We start from the raw sequence: 22,820 nt of genomic DNA on the forward strand, positions 1-22,820 counted from the left end.
AACGCCTGAATTTCTACTCAAGTAGAAGTAGGAGTGTAGGATCACAAGTAAGTAAGTAAGTAGGTATTCTACGCTTATTTTTGCCTACAAAACTGAAAACTGTCAAGTAGAAGTAGAAGTAGTAGAAAATAGTAGTCGAAACTACTTAAAAAGTAGTGTGAGTCGGAAAAATCTACTTCAAGTACTTCAAAAAGTAGAAGTACTTCGTTACTGACCACCTCTGGGGTAGGGTATTGCTCCATATCATTTTATGAATTTTCTGATGCTTCATATGCTATCCTATATTTTGGCTGATAGTTATAGATCAGGGGTGGGCAGAGCTGCTTCACGCGCGAGCCGCATATCAAAAATCGTTGCATTAAAAGAGTCACAACACAAATATTTATATATACTAATTTATTTTGTCAAAAGTAAATGTAGGGTATCGAATGAAGTTTATTAGTGTGTGGTATAAGACGATGCGTCTCCACCAAGGCTGCAGGGTGTTTGATATCGGACTGATATGACGTCAACAGCGCGGACCTCGGTAATCCTAACAATTCGTAAATATGTCTATTTTGGGTAAATCTTGGCTATTAAGGTTTTGGTGTTTGGTTTCGTAATGACGTTTCCATTCTAGCTTTCTGATTATTGTGGCTTACGTTCATTATCACCGAATGCACATTGCACACTTGTTGTACAGCCGCAATTTCAAAGACTGAAATACCAGCATGCGGCTCGCGAGTCGCAATTTTCCCACCCCTGAGTGAGGCTATACCGCTATACTTGCGTAGTTTGACAGTTCTACGTATGCAGGAGCGATAGAGCGACTTCTTGCGTGAATAATCAACTCTTTATTCGTTCCTCGATTCAGAATAAATGGCGACTCCATCTGTATTTAAGACAGTTGGCAAAATGCAATGACCTTGAATCATGTATCGTACTTTGAAATTTCAACTTGACTCGACTAGTGACTTGACTCGTGACGTGACTTGACTTGACTTGACTCGACTTGACTCGAGTCACCTCCCAAAATCGGGTGACTTGACTTGACTCGAGTCACCTTTGAAAATCGAGTGACTTGACTTGACTCGAGTCAAAATCTGCAATGACTCGACATGACTCGTGACTCGAAGGTAGTGACTTGATCCCAATACTGTTCATCCTAATTCGGAGACATCTTCTGATTGGTGCAAGGACCGGTACCAGTCACAATGAAAGTCACAATTGTTGAATGGATGGTACGACACTATTATGACATTCGCAATATCGCAATACATTATGATTATTGCCATTATTGAAACTTAATGTAACTTCCAGCGCAAATTAAACTTATTACGAATTCGTAAACGTTACTTCTCTCAGGCGACTTCACACCCCCTTTCAGATGCCTTTACGCCCCAACTTTTGAGACTCACTGCTCTACACATATTCATGCCAATACCAGCGTATAGTATAACGGAGGAGAAATCCCAACATTTCTGACGTGAAGCATGAGAGTCCTATTTATAGTAGTTCTTTGGAATTGGTTTAATTTTAAGTAGGCTAAATGTGACGATTTGCCTACCTTTACTATCCTTTTATCGTCTACCCTGCTTCACTGAATTGACAAATGGTGTAATCAATATACCCTCCGTTATAATTTTCCCTTTTTGCTAAAAACAAACTACACTAACGGAATATATTAGATCGTTGGTACCTATATCACAGATACCAACAACGTAGGGCTACCAACCATATTTTGGAACAGGGAAAGGTGGACACATTTTTCAAATTATAAAAGTTAGTTTATCGAAATTGAAAACTGTTGTAAACGATGACGAACTTCCAAAAAGGAGGACAATTAGGCGTCATCGGATGACATTTTTGAGGAAATCGACAAATCCTCTTACAGGAGAAAATAACGGGACTTCACAACGAAATTCACTAATTATCAAATCATGCCACAGGCATGGAGATTATGGAGGGTATTGCGCATCAATTTCACCTGCGTGAGTCGAGTTTTAATCTAAACCGGATGCACGACACTCCGGGTCATCCGACCTCAAGTTAACAGGCTGAGTCATTTCGTTCGTTCTAAGAATCTCTCGTTACCCCTAAATGACGTTCGCGAAACCTGCGCTCGTTTCCGTATTCGTGCTCAAATCGAACCAAATTTCAACAGAAGCAAACCCGCAAGTGCTTGTGAAAGCAATGAAGCTCTGGGAAAGAATCAACGTAGATTTCGAATGGCCTGTGCAATCTAACAAATCCCCGTTCATGTGCGTTGTCATGGACGAATATAGTCGTGTTCCGTACGCCTTTCCATGTCAACGCTTCGTTTCTATCGACACTATTTGCTGTTTTCAGACTTCCAGGGTATAAGTTCGCAATGACCGAGGCTCCGCTTTCGTTTCGTAGGAAATCAATGATTATTTACACCCCACACACTTTTCGCCAGCTTCACTACGCCTTACCACCCTACAGGGTATTCGCAGTGCGAACGCCACAATCAAAACATTGCTGCGAACTGTCAAACTGAATATAAAATCCACCGGAGTCTCAGAATCGTGTTGGGCTGACGCTTTTCCTCATGCATCACCTTCAATTCGATAGTTGCATTGCACGTCAACCAATTCCACGGCGCTTGATTTTTTCCTTTCCAAGAAAAAGTATGGAGGGGAAAAGCGTGTGTCATCTCGTGTATCGACACCAGGACTAGTTATCTTATGCAAATTTGTCAGAAACAATGGCGACGAACGGTGTTCTGATGCAACCTGAGAGAGAGAGAGAGAGTCTTTATTTTCATCCAACCAAAGTACATATCACACGGCAGTGGTGGTGGTCAGACATGGGGTGATTACTTCATGAATGTAATCGATTGCGATGACCATTACTTCTGAACCACGCGATTACGATTACGATTACGATGACAGCAAAATCATGAAGTAGTCGATTACGATTACGATTACATCTATTTTGCATCTTAGACTAATCTTAGAAGTTATATTGGAAGACAATATATAAGGATTGCGACGAAAAGACCTAATGAGATAACAATTTAATTTATAGATGATACGTCATTTGCTTGTTACATCATATTGTTCCCACTGCCCATGGTCCAACTTAGGGGACGATTTATCGCATTACCCACCGATTTGCATTCTTGCCAGATCCGCAACCGCCACACCCGAAACTCCCCAATAGGGTGAGGAGCGAGCCCGAAGGGAGCTAAAAGGTATTTCGTAAATCAACATAAATCATATTGAGTATATTTTCGAGAGATATAATTAATTAGAATTTTTTTGTCGAACTTCGCGATTTAATGTCTCTAGATCAGAAGGTTCGGAACCTTTTTTTTTAGACATGCCCCCATTTATGATAGTGAAAAATTTCGCGCCCCCTTATCGTCATATCACAAAATCCAACCGGGATGCTAGCAACCAAACAGATTGTTTGATGGCATGTAAGGTTATGACTGTTGATGAAAGAATTAAAAAATATGAAATTCGGTCTATATATAGAGAAACACGCGTGAATTGGAGGTAAATCGCGCAGAGCCCGAATTTTTTCAGTTAACCGCTTCTTCGCGCCCCCCTCAGATGCCCCACAATAAAAATGCCACCAGGGGCACACGCAAAGGAATGAAGACATGATGATTTGTGTGTGCGTCTCACGAAAGTTTTAGTCTGTTACGTTTGGGCGACTACAATATCTATTGATTATATAACAGACGGGAGGTCACGAATTACCTACATACAATAAAGTAATTATAAAAAATATCAGATGATGAATTACGTGCTCCCAGCGCTACACCAGTAAATCTGACCATCAGGGGCTGAGAAGGGATTACAAATGAATAGTTATATAATGCAATACCAATATTACTGATGAAATTCAGTCGTCAGCCTGAAAATGGACCACCCTATCGGAGCCAAGAACAACGTTGGGCGTAGGGGACGAATTGCTGTTTTGGTCCTAATTCCAGGGATATCTAGAAACTAGATATCCCTGTCTGATTCTGTCTGCAACCCGCGCTGACATGGTATAAAGAGGGTGGCTATGGTGGTAGGTCCAAGTGTTAGGTAAAGAATTGCGACATAATGATTGGTGCCAGTTTCAAGTAGAGCCATATGAGAAAAGATAAAGTGAACATAAAACTCTGCCTTACAAAGAGGCAAAGATTCTTAATTTCGCGAAGGCCTGCTGTCGAATTATGTGAAATCAGCAGATATGGCTGTTGCATATATAATAGCATAGGGTTGCCATACGTCCGGAATTTCCCGGACATGTCCGGAATTTCACTGTTCAAACTAGCGGTCCGGGAGGAATTTCTAGAATATGCCAAATGTCCGAAATTTTGAAGACTTGACGTAGATTCATAATTATTTTGTATATCAGCATAAAAACAATATTTTTGGGAATATTTATGCTGATGCATGATATTTTTCTTCGCGCTGCGCCCAATTTACTATCACATTTATTGATTTTAATATGGAGACTACCACTATAGAATGTACTACCACCCTCGCAAAAAATGCATTTAAATATTCATAAAACAACATTCTTTTACTAGAATAAGCCTAATTGTAATCGCAATTATAGGAGAACGGTATATTTCTAGAGGTCGTTAAGGCCCCTTGAATGCTTTACTCAAAGATAGTGGTTCCAAACGGGGGAGAGGGGGGTCATTTGCCTTCATTCTGGGGTTTGCGAATATTTTTAACGTAATCATTTTCCATAATAGCCCGTGAGTAAGTCCGGGCAAATGTGCTGACTTCTTTCAGTAATCATCTCTTTAGATTTTGATCTGGGCCACGGAACATTTTCAAATCGGAGATGAAGTCGCGACCATAACCACTGGATGTGGGGTGTTTATAAAGCTCAGTGGTGAGCACCGGCATAAGGCTGATAAATAATCTTATCGCTAAGACATGAACATGACTTAACAATTTGAAATTACGCTCCCTGTATTTTCGAACTCATCATCCTCCATCAGCTCTACCGCTAACTCTGATCATGTGGGTTGAGAGTAGTATCTATATAGAAATATATGGAACCACCAATATTATTGACAGAATTCATTCAAATAATTTAACGACCAGATACATGTAGAAACCAGATGCAGCAAGCACCCCCCAGAATTTGCATCGATTGCCTTATAGTGTGGGCTAAAAATCATTGTTTATTTGGGCGGGAAGGGGCTGAAAACATGCGCTTTCGGTCCCGGTTGGCGGTTACACAACACACAGCCACATACTCCTGGACCGGATCGTGACCACCTCTGCTCTATGAGCAAAGATTTGCTAGTGTGACGTCATAACTCATTTTGAAATTTACTAGTTGGCACTAAAGACTGTCCGTAATTTCGGTTGCAGAAATATGGTAACCCTATAATAGCATCTTATGAAATACCTCGGAGCCGGAACTACTTCTCAAATAACTGGCTCCAGCTCCGGATTCGGATCGGGCTGAATTTTATGTAGAGCTCCGGCTCCAGCTCCGGTTTCGGTGAAAATGTTCGGCTCCGGGGTTCCGGCTCCTTGCCCCGGCTCCGGCTCCAAAGCCCTGCTAGCTTAGGGTTGCCATACGTCCGGAATTTCCCGGACATGTCCGGAATTTCACTGAAAAAATATGCGTCCGGGAGGAATTTCTAAAATATGCCAAAATGTCCGGAATTTTGAAGGCTTAAAACAGGCTCAAAAGTTTTCCGTAAATCAACATAAACAATAATATTTTAAAGCAGATTTACGCTATTCAAAACTCTTCTTCGCGTTGTGCGCGAATTAATGCAACGTATAATGATATTAGTAAACTTTTCGGCTCGATGTCGAATTTTACACTTCTGCAACTAAATTTCCGTGGGTTGACTAAAAAAAAAAGGTCATTTCTCCGACTTGACTCCTATATAGCCGTTTTAACGCGTCATCGCCCCCCCATCGCCTCCTTCGCTATTTTCGCCCCTGTCACCCCCTTTGTCCATTTTCGCCCCCCCCCCCATCGCACCCTTCGTCATTTTCGCCCCCTAGGCCGCCAAATCGCCTCCTGGGGCCGATATCGCCCACGTTGGGAACCACTGCTTTAGACGTAATCAGATTCCTAGGCCGTGAGTAAGTTTGGGCAAGCGAAATTTTTTTTAGTAATCAGCTTATCAAGTTTTGAGCTTTTGCCAAGGAACATTTTCAACTGCGAAATGAATTCGCGACCATGAAAGGCTGGAAATCACCGGATGTGTAACCTGCTGGTGCATTTTAAAGTAGCCTAATATACGAAAGAATCAATATTATTGACAGAATTCATACATAAAATTCAACAGCCAAATGCATATAAGTGCACAACAGGTTACATCGACTACCCTATGATGGGCCCAAGATCAGTGCTCTTTTGGGCGGAAGGGGGCAGAAAAAATGTTGTTTCGGACCTGATTAAAACACATAACCAGATAGCCGCACCAACCTAACAGTTTAGCAGGGCTTTCAATTACAATCCTGCCAGACCAGACACGGCCCGCTGACGATTTCATCCAGTCCGTGGAAGAATCTATTGCAGACTGTAGCAAGTAGCAATCACCAGAGCTCACATTACAGATGGCCCAATTCGTGACCTATGTTCCACTCTATTCCTGTATTGTGTATCACTGTCGATTGGCGATGCTTTGCTAGTATGACGTCATATTGACGGACAATGTGTTACACCTCATTTTAAAATCCGCTAGTGGGCGCTAAAGAGTGTCCGGAATTTGCTTCACCAAAATATGGTAACCCTATGCTAGCTAAGCTAGAAAAACAGCAAGACTGTTTATCAAGTCACACAGAACAGCAGATTCAGCCTAAAATCAACGCATCCACTTAGCAAGATGTGCTAACAATGAAATTCAGTGCTTTCTATTTAGAAATGAAACTACACGCCGCAGAATACAATCTGAAATTTTGTCTCGGCCCACCAAAGTATTTTCTGCTTCACATTTGGCCCGATGGGAAATATAATTCCCCACCCCCTTGCCTTAATCTGATGGATATTCGACTCAACGAGGGTTCGCACGAATGATTGGATCGTAACAGTATAATAAAATATATGGGTACATCAAATTATACGCAAAGAGATTTATTCACATTGAATTTTGTTATCTTGAATAATAACCAAACTCTCGTTTCGACGTAAGAATTACACGAACATTTGTTAAAACAGATCCCGAAAAATTGTAAAAAATAAATTACTGAAACTAAAGCGTTGAACATTATTACGTGTTGCCATTCCTCGACACGACGTGCTGTTTATAGCAGCATACGGCGCAAGGAAAATGCCTATAGTTCACACATGTATTAGACCCGTTAAGTTTACTTCAGTTTAGTAGCAATGTATCATATCAATATACCACAAGATTGCAATACAATGAAAAAATAAGAAGGCGTCGAAACGACTTGGAGTTAGGGGTGCATTTAAAACAAGCATGTTTAAAACATTTTCATTTTTTTATTTAGTTTTAGCCATGACTGCAATGTCACAATGGGTTGACATTGACAATTGAAATTATAGGGCAAAATAATTTCTGGGATTGGGTTACTATACGTCCTCCTTCAGGAGGATTTGTCCTCCGTTTTCGGTGAATTGGAAACTTTTTTTAGGATTTCTAAATGGTCCTTTTTGGCAATTCGTCCTCCTTCACGGCTTTTACAGCTATGATAATGGACAGGGTCACCTTAAAATCGGCATAAATGACATGAAATAGGTCATACGGACGTTCGAGGGGGTCATTCGGGAGTCGAATGAAATTGATGACCTTTTTTTTTGTCAACACCACAACATGAACGTAGAAAGTGGGTAAATCGGGAGTCGAGTCAACGTGATGACCTTTTTTTAGGCAACACCACAAGATTTCCAGTAAATATTACAAAATCAGCTGTGTTCAATTTCGGTCAACTAACTTTTATTATTTGGTAAACGTGTACCCCTTTCTCGATTCCAAAATATGGTAACGCTATTCTTAGACAAAAGGGTTTTTAACCCTTGCCATAAACGGACAAATTATCGTAATGCATTATTGTTGAGGTAAGCAGTCATCATCGTCGGAACATCCAGTCCTTGCCGATGATCTATATCTACGTGCCATAACGGTTGAACCGTCTACAATTTCGACGGTTCTGACCATTCCATTATGTATACGTTGACTATATCGGGTGAAAATCGTTCGTAGGCGCATCCAAAATGTTTTTCCGGAAGTATTCCAGAATTATTGCCTAGTCCCGTTTATACAACTTTTGAAAAAAAACTTTTTAGGGCATTTTTTAAAACACTGTTTTAAAACACCTTTTGTTTGAAATGCAACCCTACTTGACGTATTCTTCGAAATCAGACATCCACCTAGGCCTATGTGACGTAAAGAAAAGACATGTACAATGAATGAAAAGTCAAATAAGATAATATAAAGGGACAATAAGCAACATAATGGCATAGTGACGGAATGCGAGATCGATATGTCACGTTGTGGCCCGGTAATCTTGCGGGCTGACCAATGACTATAGTATTCATTCGGTATCCCTTCCAACGTATCGCAACATGATAGTCCGTTAGTACAGCTGATGTTTGTGATCCAGAATTCAGAGTTCGTTGCGCGTCACATTTCCCACGTGTATTGTTTCCACAATCGCCTGGCGATCACGGCGACATGTGCGGACCCACGGAACAAGCCTCAATGTCCAGTCGTTTGCGATTAAATTGACGCAAATCAGATTTATGGTGATGTTTAAATTTAACAAGCATAAACTTAAATTCCATACTAAGTACTTACACCAATTTACCAGAGCAAATGCGGTGTCTGATGCCAAACAGATCGCTGTCAAAATAGTCACTCTTTTTATCAATCGAACATACTTGCGATAGGTGCTGATGTTCATTGTGCGATTATAATATGCGGCCTTGAATAGAGGATGGATGAATAAAATCAATATTGGGATCTGGATTGACCACGAAATCTGTAGAAATGCAATCGCCAAGTTTTGAGATATAAAATCATCAGCGAGATTAACTACTAAAAGGACTGTTGCAGGGATCGCTGCTACTGCCATGTACACCGGAAAGTATTTACTGATGAATCTTGTAGCTCTATTCGAAAGATGAGCTAAAATTGATTTCTTATATATAGCTCTCTGCCTCTTCCATACGACAACATATATGATGAACAGTGCAATCATGCAAATAACCGCACTAGAACCGAAGATATAATAATGATAATGATGATAATAATAAAGGATAGTACAGCACGGTAAGTAGTTCTCCATTAGAGCCCCAGATGTTGACACCAATGCAGCAATAGCAATCAAGGTGCTGCTGACCGCAAGGAGGATGCTCTGAATTTGATTTCTTGAAACTTTGCAGCTGCAGCAAACATGTTCGCGAAAGAAATAATTCCACTGAACGAAGAAAAGGTAGACGGAGACTACGCCCATAACACACCGGAATAATACAGTTGATACGTCGTAGCAATAGATCGTGGGTGTAATATCTGCAAATTGCATAGTGCTCAGACGTAAAGCTGTAATGAAAATAAACATGACTGACATTTTAAATGTGATAGCTTATCTAAATGTATATGTGTTGAGAGTTGTATTCGTACCCTTAGAATGACAACTGTATGATAGATGCGGAGGGAAAAGAGTTCTTTCGATTTGTTGGTGTTGCCAATATTCAACGAAAATCGGGCTACATAATTGTGCGCGGGTCCCAGTGGTGGTTTTTTGGTTGGGCGAGGTAGGAGGTTGCCTAGGGCCCCCTGGTTGATATATGCGCTTTCGAGCCCCCCCCCCTCCCCCAGATTTACGCGATTTTTGAAACTATTTATCAGAATTACGCGATTTTTACCAACTATTACCGTTTTCGGAGCAGACATGGGGTAATCACAATTAGTAATCGCAATCGATTACGACGATTACAGCATTTTCAAGTAATCGTAATCGCAATCGATTACATTCGAGAAAAATCCGAAGTAATCGTAGTCGTAATCGACTACTTCCTATATTTAATCGGTTTCTTAGAAGAAGAACGATTACTTTCAATTACATGAACTATGACATAAACTGAACATTAGAGCCGAGTTATTCAAGTTTTTTGATGATAATTCTGGGATGATCCCCCAATCAAGGATAATCCCAGAATTATCTAAGAAAAACTGAAATAACTCCACTTCTACGGCTTCGAATTGAGTCAAATTTGTTTTGCATCGTTTTTGAAGACAGCGCAACAATTTCATGGGGTTGGCAGAAAAATTTGAAAAAATTTTTTTTTTGCATTTCTAGGCAAATTCAAAATTTTCAAACTCTACGAAATCTGCGAATATTGGTTGGAATGAATTCAAATTTGGTGTGCGTCATTTTTTAAGGCAACCTAACGATTTAATCAAGTAACCCGCAAGATTCAGAAAAAAAGGTTATTTTTGAACAGCCCTACTGAACATTCGTGAACAAGGAAGAGATATTATACCAGGTTGAGGTTAGTGATAGCACAGACCTCTTTCTTCACTGCTCATTATTACGTCAGAATTAACTTTGCTCGTCATTGCGTAAGAAGTATCTACACATAATATAGAATGAATGCTTTGTTGCGCCGATAGCAGACGATATACATAAACCTAGACCTTGGTAGCTTTCACATCCTATTTAACGTCTACTTGCGAATGAATATCATTTTATTAGTTACACATAATATGTAGATATTTGATGTAGGCCTACATTGTAGTGTAGTTGTAAGAACACCCGCCATGTTGTATTGCAGGATATCAATACACTCCACCAGAGGTGGTCAGTAACGAAGTACTTCTACTTTTTCAAAGTACTCAAGTAGTTTTCCTCTACTTCTGGCACTTACTCAAGTAGATCTGATTTTCGCTACTTCTACTTCTACTTCGTAATATTTTGTGATCTACTTACTTACTTTTCGCTATTTTCAGTTTGTCAAGTAGAAGCAGTTCAATCTTCCAATCAGAATGATAGCCTGAGGAATTTCAGGGCTGTTTTCAAGGAGTATTAACATTTAATTTTCATAAAAGTTTAGTAGAGCCTAGAATTTTCGTCGCGCTTCGCGCGCAGTGCTGGATGCGGTATGACCAGTATGATTTCACGAAAGTATCGGTGAATATAATTTAGGTAGAGGGTTGGCGTGGTTCCGTTCACACCACATTGTCACCCTTCGTCCATATCAAATAACTCATCACAGTATATATGGCTCATCATAACGTTGAAACTGATGGTTCGCAATCTAGCATTTACTTGTCATATCGTAATCAGGCATGTCCATGGCGTGTCCAAATCAGGAAACGTAGACTCTGATTTTTTTTTTAGTTTTAGAGCTGTTTTAGCATACCACCTTTAAAACTTTCTGGACTAAAAACATGAAATACATGTTCTGCTTTTAGAAGTAGTATTTATATTTCATTTCAATTCCCAGTATTCTCAGAGTTATAAATATTATCAGTTCTTTTGTCAGGATAACATACATGTTGAAGTATCAAAGCAAGTGCAGTGATGCCTGTAATTTATGGAAATAAAGCTACACAATATGGCATTTTTACCGTCCTCCATATTTTTTATTAACGTTTACTAATCGCGCAAAGTGTTTACACCGTATCCTATACAACTTCTACGTATTGCTCTTCGACTAGACTACGGGCCTTATAATATGGGGAATCGCACCATACCATGGTATTTTCTAAAACGTGCTGTTCGAGAAAACAGAGGATTAGCATCGCATTTCCATATCAATACTATCATTTTCATCCCATGATCTGGACGAATACTTATGCTATCGTCATCTATCGTATTGCTCAATCTGCAACTTTTTACAATCCATGAGAACGAATTAGGATCGTTTTCATAACTACTTACTTAGCCTACTTCAGTACTTTTAAATACAGTCAATTCTACTTCTACTTCCAGTATTTTTAGGTTGTACTTCTAGGAAGTACTTCTACTCGTACTTGAGTAGATTTTTTTCGTCGCTACTTCTACTTCTACTTGAGTAGATTTCTTGACTACTTTGACCACCTCTGCACTCCACACACCACTACCTCGCAGCAGCATAATACAACGTAATCACCATTCTGCCTATATTTTCAAATAGTAACTTATGTAGGCCTATTTATGTTTGGTTATGGCAATTTGAACGCAGTTTGACCGTTGCTGCTAGGCGAGCAGTAGGCCTCGCCTATGTAAGTTGGCATACTTAGGTACGTACATCGAACAAAGATGTGAAATTTTGTACTCGTCAAATGCGACATTACGATTTCCACAACGAAGCAATAAAAATCAACAGCTGTTGATATTTATCATGACCGAGCCGGTCTTTGCCGTTTCTCGTAACGGCAGCTTGCAGTATCTGTATTAACTGGAACACCAAATTTTATGTTCACTTTATCTTATTCTCATATATGACTCTACCTAAAACGGGTGTCATCGTTATTTTGCAATTTTTTACTCAACATTTGGACATGTCGCCATAGCTATACGCTTATTACACCATGTCAGCGTGGGTTGTAGCTATAGAATCAATTCGACCTCCCCCCCCCCCCATTCCAAACGTTTGTCTTGGTTCCCCATAGTGTGGTCAATTTTAAGTTGATGACGGAGTTTCGTCAATAATATTGGTAATTGCATTATATTATTATTCATTAATAATCCTCTCTCAGCCCCCGATGGTTAGATTTACTGGTAGAGCCGTGGCACGTAATTCATAGCTATAATATCTGGTATTGGAATAACTATAATTTATTAGCCTATATGTTGGTAATTCGTGACCCCCGTTTGTAATATAATCAAAAGATATTGTAGTCGTCCAAACGTAGTAGACTAATGAAGAACTTTCCTGAGACGAGAGACGAGCAATGTGGGTCACACACACAAATTGTCATGTCCCAATTCCTCTGTGGGTGCCCGAGGTGACATTTGTAATGTGGCGATCAGATTGGAAGGAAAACACCATATATTCGCCACGCGCGCGCCATGCGCGACTATTGATAACACAGGTCAACACAATTTTTGTTGACTTTGATTTCGAATAACTTTTGGGCGCTGAATTCAAAAATGACTTCCGTTTTTCTCTATCACGTCAAGTTTTTGGGTTAGGCACCCCCACATTGCCTCAAAACCCACATAATAGCACTGCTTTTAATATTTTGTGTTTATTGTATAAAATGTTTCAAAAACTACAACCAGTCGAAAGTAAATCATTAGACTTCAAATGAACATTTGCACTGCATTATTTGGTTGATTTGAACCAGGGGTCGCCAACTCGAAACGGGTCGCGGGCCACATTTCAAATTTCGTAGCGGCCGCGGGCCACATGAATTCAATATCGATATAAACTAGGTAATCACGTTTTACTGTAGGCCTACGTCAGTACAACGCCGTGCTACCTAACATAGGCGATAATCATAGTGGCCACAAAAGAAGTAATATTTTATTAAAGGAATAGGAATACAAATACAACAAAAAGTCATTATCATTCATTTTATTTTGAACTCTGAGCTGAGCACGATACCTGGAAACGCTTTTCAGCGAATAGGGAACTGCGGCTAGCGAGATACGTTACCAGCTGAAAGACCGTCTCCATATAAAGCTTGATCTTGTGGGGAAGCCAGTGGTTCTCAAACTTTTTTAGACACGGCCCACTTTATGATCCTGAAAAATTTCGTTCCCCCCTTATCGTCATATAACAAAATGCAACCAGAATGCCGGCAATCCCAAACGGATGGATTGATGGCATGGAAGGTTATGACTGTTGATGAGAGAATTCTATAATATGACTATACACAAAATTGGAATGTGATGTAAATCGCACAGAGTGCGAAAAAAGTTTCAGTTTGAATCAGCTCCACCGCCCCCACCAGAGGGGCGCCCACCAGTTTGAGAGCCTACCAGAGATGAGCATGGATTAGGATTAGGTTTTGAAAAAACAGGATTTGTGAAATTTTGTCGGATTTGGATTGGGTTTGGATTAGACATTTTTTTCAGAACGGATTAGGATTTGGATTGGATTTACCTATTTTCTGGGAGATTGAAATGTCGTTTCGCGAATGGCGACAAACTTTATTCAGATCAGTTATTAATGTGCTTATGGTTACTAAGTTATCTTGAATCAAGTGAATCGTTGGTTGTGAAAGAAAATTTTCGAATCTCTTCATTGCATAAATTAGTATTTTTTTCTGAATTTCCAGTTGGAATCGGATTAGGATTGGACATGGACTTGAATAAGAAAAAGTTATGGATTAGGATTTGGATTTGGATTTTGAAGGTTCGGATATGGATTGGATTAGGACATCGAAATTTCAAATCTGCTCATCTCTGGAGCCTACTGCCCTATGCCGTTTTCTAAGCGTCTCGGTCTTTTCAATGATTGGGCCAATGTACGTCAAGGCAATATGCCCAGCCCTTTCATATCAGCTGATTATTCTCCATCGACGAAATCAGGGCTGTGGAGTAGAGGTCGACCGATATTGATTTTTACAGGCCAATACCGATACCGATATATCGGCTCGCTCACAAGGCCGATACCGATATCATAGGCCGATATTAATATGGAAGGAGCAGAGAACAACTACACCAAAAATATAATAATATTAATGTAGGCTATTAGGCAAGATGGCACTTGTACATGCCACAGAAAGCTGAACAACAAACGAGAAAACTGAAATTGAAAAGAATTATTGCTTTATTGTGCACATTCGATGAAATTTGGGATAACCCAAAAAGCAAAATATGATACAGAATTGCAGATCAGTCCAGAAAAGGTAGATTGTAATGCAGGAGGGATAGTTTCTCTGCATGCTCAGTTGCTCACCCAGCTAAACTCGTCCTGCAAGAATAAATCTGTCATATATCGCCCTTTGCGCCGTCGATTTCTTGAGATTGAGAACACGGAGCATTGAATTTCCGAAATTTTTTTAAATATAAAATATCGGCCTTCATAGGCCGATATCGATAATCTGGCAAGCTCTAAATATCGGCCTCGATAATCGGCCATGTCGATAATCGGTCGACCTCTACTGTGGAGTCGGTTGATTTTACCACCGACTCTAACCCCCACTCCGACTTCAGAAATTTTCATAATACCGACTCCATCTTCGACTCCCACTCCACACATTTTCAATATACCGACTTCACCTCCGACTCCTGAGTCTTTAAACGTACCGACTCCGACTCCACAGCCGTGGATGAGAAGTTGTAGTCATCGCCAAAGCCGTTTTAGCTAGTGACGAGTAGTGATGTTGGGCATATGAGAATAGCTTATTTTGACACAACGACAACAATATGTTGAAACTGTAGTCAATTTCAGCAATTCAAAATCGTTTCCTTTGCTTTCTTCCGAAATCTCAAATCAAGTCGCGGGCCGCGTGTTGGTGACCCCTGATTTAAACTGAATTGTTTGTACAGGACAAATAAAGTGCGAGTTTCAGGGTCCAAATTACGCTAATAACCCATAATCCTGTAGGTTGTCTAGTTTGATACTCGAGCAATATTCAGCTAACATGTGTAAGCTCCAATCTACTCCCAATCTACTCCAATCTTATCCCTATCATCGTCAGATTTTAAGGGACATTTCCTCCTTGACCATCTCTGACTATGTCAAGGTTTTCAGGGAAATTATTAAAATATTTGAGATTTTTTTAAATGTCTGCTGTCCGACATAAACATATAGCATGTGTATCAGGGTTGCATGTGCTGTACATCCTTATTGTCTGAAACAAAGAAAACACAATATTTCAATGCTGAGACATATGATCCAATCGTGCTCGTAATATTGCAACAATTCTATGCTTCTGTATTGTTCTCAATGTTTCGGTATCATTCATGAAGACTAACTGAGTGTGCAATTGTTACTGCACCCAATACGTTGGCAGTTCGGATAATGCCACACTTTAGGATCCTTTTTGAGCTACCTATGGGCATTTGCCATTCACTTGAGTTCTAAATCGGAATTCCTAACTCCTCCAGTAATCCATGGTGACAGTATCATGCCAATACCAGTATCACGGCAATACAAAAAGCCACCGACAATAGGCCGACAAAGACAAGGCTGATTCTCCTGATCAAAAGTGAGATACCTTCTCTACCTAGCCAAGTAATCTTTTCTCACTTCGTAAGAATGTTAAAAGTTACGAAAATTTCTTTTCCAAGTCCCAAAGCTTATGTCAGATCAGTAACTTGTGTTGATGGACTACTCTACATTCTGAATCATCTTCACGATTTCAAAATCTACATCATTAGGCCTGCTATCCCTAGGATCTTCATCTCGATCCAAATTATCGAGCATATAGCAGTTTAAAGTTACACTGGATAAGCTGAATGGGGCATTGGACCTATAGCTGATAGTAAATGTAATGTTTATTTTTCTTGTCATATCCTGCAGTTTGCATCAAATTTGTGTGTGAAATATCCCCAGATGGTTGCATCCTCTAACAAAAAATGGGAGAAAGTATCGGCCTATAGATCGATATCAGTACCTTTGTTCTTGATAATTCAATTGAGCCCTGAGCTAGATAACTTATTATATGGTAAAAATGTGGGTTTTAATCTGGTACGGAAAAGTAATATGGCTAAATTCGTGAAAAGTTGCAGATTTTGGGCATATGTCGTGGAGCAAAAGCTTGACGTGATAGGAGAAAACCAATTGCATTTTTGAAATCAGCACGCCAAAATTAGCCTAAATCAAGTGCAGAATCGAATCAAATTTTCGTTCAAAGTTGTTGCCCAGTGTAATGGACACACAGGCGTACCCAACATTTCGGTGAAGTTCTTTCTCTGGTAGCGCACTTCGTGAGGTCGCAAGTTGACCGAAACTGCATATGACTTTTGGTGTGTCCTGGCGCGTGACCGGTACCGAAATGCCTATAAATTATGCCCGTTTTGTCTTAAGGGGAGAGGTATGCAATTCAAAATCAAGCTATCTAACGACATTAAATCGCGAAGCTCGTAAAACATTTTAAAGTTAATTAAATCTCTCGAAATACTCTATATAATTAATGTTGATTTGCGAAATACTTTCAAGTCTCCTACGACCTCGCTCCCCACCGCATTACAGAGTTTGGGGTGGGGCAATTACGAACCTGGCAAGAATTCAAATCATTGGGTGCGATGAATCGTCCAGCACTATAAAGCTGGGCAATGGGTACATTATGACGTAACAAGCAAATGACGTATCATTTATAAAGAAAGGTGTCATCTCATTAGGGATTTTCATCGCATCCTTACTGTCTTCAATGTATAATGTATATTCTAAGACTAGTTCTACGAAGCAAAATAAATGTAATCGTGAGTAATCGTGATTACTTTTCTAATGTAATCGTAATCGTAATCGACTACTTCCTGATTTTACTGTAATAGTAACAGTAATCGTAATCGCAATCGCAATCGATTACATTCATGAAGTAATCACCCCATGTCTGATATGGACCTAATTCCACAATGCATCTCGTAACCCCTGATGTGGTTCTTCGTACCTGGAACCCCTGGAACAGAAATGTCCAATCGCCAAAGAATGCATTGGAGTAACAGGTGTGGAGCTACTGTTACCTTACTCGCCACCGATAATAACATGGATAAAGAGAACAAAAACACCAAGCATGTAACCAACTATACGTCACGGAGGTCACAGAATGCCAATGGTTGCCAGACTGGCTTGACTAGATAGTTATCTATATACCCTACGACGCAAGCTACGACCTTTTGATGTACCGGTATTACTATTCCCCATGACAGTTTCATATATTGTTACGTCCTGATTACCAGGTCACCGTTGCGAGTCGCAAGTCCCTCTCTCGAGTCAATTTTTATGCACTCAGTCAATACGAAATAGAGTAATTTGACGAAAGGTCGCACCAAACCAAATCACAATTGTCAGTCACGAATCATCAATGGGTCATGTTTTATTCTCATGAACTAGAAAGGTGACTTAATAGCTGATCTTCTACCGCATGGTAGCTTTTAAACGTGATGTGATAGTGAAGTTTGTTGAGACTTGAGTGATTTTTATGGTAGTTTTAGGGTGAATTGCAAGTTCTTGTATCTAAAAATATATATATCACTTGATTATATTGATGAATACTTGAAATTTGAAAATAGTGTCGCGGGTCTCATAAAATGATCTCGCGGACCGCGTGTTTGAGACCTCTGGTTTACATCAATTTTTAGGATGGAACGGAGCAGAATTATCTTTTCAGAATTGGTAACTTCTCTTAAACCAATCAGAAATCTCCCCCCATACTCATTTGCCTATACCGCGAGAACCTTCTTTCAATCGGATCACTTTGGAATTTTCTGGGAATGACATATTCATACCCCTCTGCTAACAAATCTTGCATAAGCAGTGACTGCAAATGTAGAGTTTCAATCAGAGCTTTGAAAGTTTGTTTTGACAGACCATAGTTTTGAGGGTTATATCCATTCCATTTTATAAGCCAATTAGCTAAGTCATGTAAAAATGAATTTTAGCATCTCTTGTGGGTCCACGGCTTTGGCCAAGGGGTTTGCTGAAAATCTCTGACAGCAATTGACCACCGTCCACCAAGCATTACTAAGACTCAAAAATGAAGCCATATCTTCCCTGTGAGGCAAGTGACTTTTGCAAGCTGCAATAGTTGACTCATGGCATGGAGAAGGAGCTAAGTTGACATTATGTTTGTTATTGCTTGGATGCAATGAGGCAAATGTCAATTTTGGCGCTTTACCCATATTCGAATCCAGCTTATCATCACATTCCCTGATTTTGTGAAGATCACTCCATTCAACGAACCCCCAGGCGATGACATAGTTAAAGAATCAATGGTGAATGAAAATGGAGGAAAACAAATATCTTGGCTCAGAGTAAATTGTTTCGTATGTTCTTTACAAGATGTTCAGTATGTAAAAATAGATACGTTTTCTTGGCGCAGGATGGACGATGAAAGCAGAAGTCATCATTTCCAGGGTATTTATTTCTCATTATTTCAAATGCTTTTACATTGGAAGGATGATTATCCGACACAAGTCCTCGAAAAGCTCCTGTCTGGATCGAATGGTAGGGACTGGTTTTTCGTCCAAACGTAGTCGTTTTCGCAAGCCAGAATCGTTGATGTAGGCCTACTTTGATTCAAAGTGCAATTCACAGATTACAGAATTGAGAGTTGGCTTCCAATCGCGCCTATTCACAAAAGATATCCATATTTTTTGTAACTCCGCATCGGCAAATGGAAAGTGAAGCGACGAAACTTTTTTTCAGTAGTTAAATATCCAGATTCACAACAATAAACACAACATTTGTTGACCATTATCGTTCAATTATACATAAAGCCAAGCCCGAATCGTCAAACATACAGACAATATGTCAACATTCACTGCCAGAAACGCCGCATAAAATACCATCATGAATTCTTCGGCGATATTAGCTTGTTTAATACTGCTACAAAGAATCATTTCCAACTACATAATTACCCTACCTCGATGCTATCGGATGGTCAAAACGGCTGCAGCCGAACTGAGTTGGTACCATGGTATTAGCTGATCGCGACATCATTCAATAACAATTCTAAGTTAGCGACTAGCTCGAACACCTTGCCTCATATTGTCTCCACAGCCCACAGTAACAGTAGCCTAACCAGGACAGCAGCAATATGCCGAATGCAACCGCCTAGATCTCGTTTGGCATATCGAGAAGCGAAATGAAAACAATCGCCGAGTCAATCGTGATGTCTGTTTGACGAGCGTCGGCCTCTTATATCCTGCAAGTGTAATGTACTATATTAAGCCGTAAGTATCGTAGGCCCTGCGCAGAGTAATTTAATTCACCCTAATCTCAAATTGCGTACGTCAGACATGTTTTGTAGAGCTGTGTTGGGTATGCAGACACATGCAGCAATAATTTTTGTGACTTGCTTTTAATCCAGCCTGCACGCCTCTTATTTACATGCTGTAGCCCATAGGCCAAGGTGGTTGTCTGATTAAAAGACTACTCCAAGTCGTTTCGGCACCATCCTATCATTTCATGATATCGCAATCTTGTGGTGTAGCCTATTGATTTGATAAAATTTTGACAAAATGTCGATGATGATGATTGATGATGAGCAATGAAATTAATAACAGCGATGAATATGCTCAGCTCTACTAGTAAATGTCATCACGTTCCGTGATAGACGAGAATTAGATATATATGCAATCAGCAATAGTATTGACAGAATTCAGTCATTAACTCTTTTGACACCACAGATCCCCATATGTTCGGTATAAATTGTCTCGTAAACGCCGCGTTTCCCATATGTTCGTCACAGATTGTCTCTCAAATCCCACGTATCAAGGCATTGTGCGGCAATGAATTAAAAATTCAAGGCGTGCTATACCGAGGCAATTTCACTTGGTTACCAGTATATTTACACGGCGATGATGATTTTCAACATAGTAAGATGGATGCCAATACCAAGGTCGTGTTATTTTTGCATATTTTTTGGCAAATAGCCTATTTTTGGCATTTTTCATATTTTATTTTTGGCAATTCTGGCATGGCCTTCAATTCAGATTTATAGACCATGTAAACCGCTTCACGGTGGTCTTTCTTGGGAAACGGAAGTCACAAAACATGCAACATCCAGACCAGATTAGGATCAATTGTAATTGTAATTGTATTTGAAGCATTTTCATTTTGTGCAATTGTAATTGTAATTGTAATTCGATGAAAATTTTGCCCAATTACAATTTCAATTACATTGATATTGAAACCTGACAATCACAATATAAAATCATTAGCCTATTTACATCGGTGTTCTATGCGTGCCTCGTTAACTATCGGCCATGCTAATAATAAACTGTTTCCAATACTTCAGTAGCAAGAGAAAACGTAGGTAATTACAATATAGGCCAAACCAGTGGTTCTCAAACTGGGAGTCATAGGCTACCCCCCTTGGGAGGCTTGAAAGCATCTGAAGGGGGCGCAAAGCTCTGGTAAATTGTAGAATTTTACCGCGCTTGGCGCGATTTACCCCCATTTCATAGTTCTTGCTCTGTGTACAGTCCGAATTTCATATTGGAGAATTCTCTCATAAGTCTTTCATAACCTTCTATGCCAGTGCTTTTCAACCCCTCTGAGCTTCATTCGCACTATTTTTGTAAAATAAATTTCATTCGCACAAACTAACCGAATATTTTTATACAAAAGGAAGAAGAAAATACCCTTCTACTAGTGCTTGGATGGTCAGGTCTTGATGTGTGTTCTGCACTACTATCCAACATACACCGTATTTTTCACGAGTGAAAAATGCTTGCTGAAAAAAAAATCGATTTTGAGAGCTGACCAAAAGGTCTAGGAGCAATGTTCCCTCTAATTTTTGACGAGTCTGCGCACGATCACCAACTCACTGCGCAGACCCTTGGAAAACAGTGCGTAACGACCAAAAAAAATGTCATCACTTCGGATTCTTTGTGCGATGACTCGGACGGCATCAAATAGTTCTATCCTGGCAATCTGAGCCCCAGCACAAATACCGCCCGCAGAGGAACATGGTACGCCCCGTGAAGAAATGTCAACTAGAAATCACGAAATAACAACATGCAACAATACTAGTCAGCCCGCAATAAGATTACCGGACCAAAATCCGAACTATCGACCTTGCCAACCGACACCTACAGCATTAATTTTTGTCGCTTAGGCCTACTCTTAATCCAGCCTGCTCGCTTCTTATTTACATGCTGTAGCCTAGGCTTAGGTGGTTGTCTGAATAAACGACTACTCCAAGTCGTTTCGGCACCATCCTATCTTTTCATTATATCGCAATTTTGTGGGGTTTTGATTTGATAAAAATTTCGACAAAATGATGATGATGATGATGATGATGAACAATGAAAATAATAGCAGTGATGAATATGCTCAGCTCTACTAGTAAATGTAATCACGTGGGGTAGACGAGGACCGGATGTATATGCAATTAGCAATATTATTGACAGAATTCAGTCATAAACTCTTTGAAAACCACATATACCCATATGTTCGGTACAAATTATCTCACGAGCGCCGCGTTTCCCCATATGTTCGCCACGGATTGTCTCTCAAACCCCGCGTATCCCCATATGTTCGCCAAATAGTGAAAGTATCGAATGTTAACATCCGATAGAGAGACCGTGTTTTTGTCTCAAAAATCTGACATACCATTTTGCATTCATGCCGGACAGGGCATTGTGCGGTAATGAATTTAAAATTCAAGGAGTGCTATGGCGAGGTAATTTCGCTTGATTACCAGTACGGGACAATAGCTTTAATAGTTATATATTTACACGGCGATGATGATTTTCAACAGAGTAAGATAGATGTCAATACCAAGGCCTTGTTATTTTTGGCATATTTGTGGGCAAATAGGCTATTTTGAGCATTTATCTGGTTTTATTTTTAGCAAATTTGACATCGCCTTGAATTCATATTTATAGACTCGAATTAACCAGTAAAACGCTTCACGTTGGTTGTGCTTTTTCAAGTTGTAAAATTATGCCATAATTGTGCAAATACTTTTCAAAAATATGTTGTATGGGCCTACAGACAATTACCACCCGATATGGCCGACGTATGCCGACATAGGGGTTGTTGGAACCAGAGGTGGTCAAAGTAGTCAAGAAAGCTACTCAAGTAGAAGTAGAAGTAGCGATGAGAAAATCTACTCAAGTACGAGTAGAAGTACTTCTTCCATAAGCTACCTAAAACTACTTGAAGTAGAAATAGAATTGACTGACTTTAAATCTACTCCAGTAAGTAAGTAGTTGTGAAAACGATCGTAATTCGTTCGCATGGATTGTTAAAAGGTGCAAATTGAGCTATGCGAAAGGTGCCGATCTTGATTCATATTGATGCATACCAGGAGTATT

General features: G+C 39.8%; 1 long non-coding RNA gene across 1 annotated transcript; it reads right to left on the bottom strand.

The window, feature by feature from the left end:
* Positions 1–8,720: 8,720 nt before the first annotated feature.
* On the bottom strand, positions 8,721–20,317 carry LOC145443289 (uncharacterized). The gene is made up of 3 exons (XR_013916378.1): positions 14,785–20,317; positions 13,537–13,625; positions 8,721–9,460 (listed from the first exon to the last, which is right to left on the bottom strand). It is a non-coding gene; the product is annotated as an uncharacterized LOC145443289 (long non-coding RNA).
* Between the last annotated feature and the right edge of the window lie 2,503 nt (positions 20,318–22,820).

This window comes from Botryllus schlosseri, chromosome 7 (assembly GCF_051294905.1).
Source record: "Botryllus schlosseri isolate E-star chromosome 7, Bs_hap1, whole genome shotgun sequence".
Classification (NCBI taxonomy): Eukaryota; Metazoa; Chordata; class Ascidiacea; order Stolidobranchia; family Styelidae; genus Botryllus; species Botryllus schlosseri.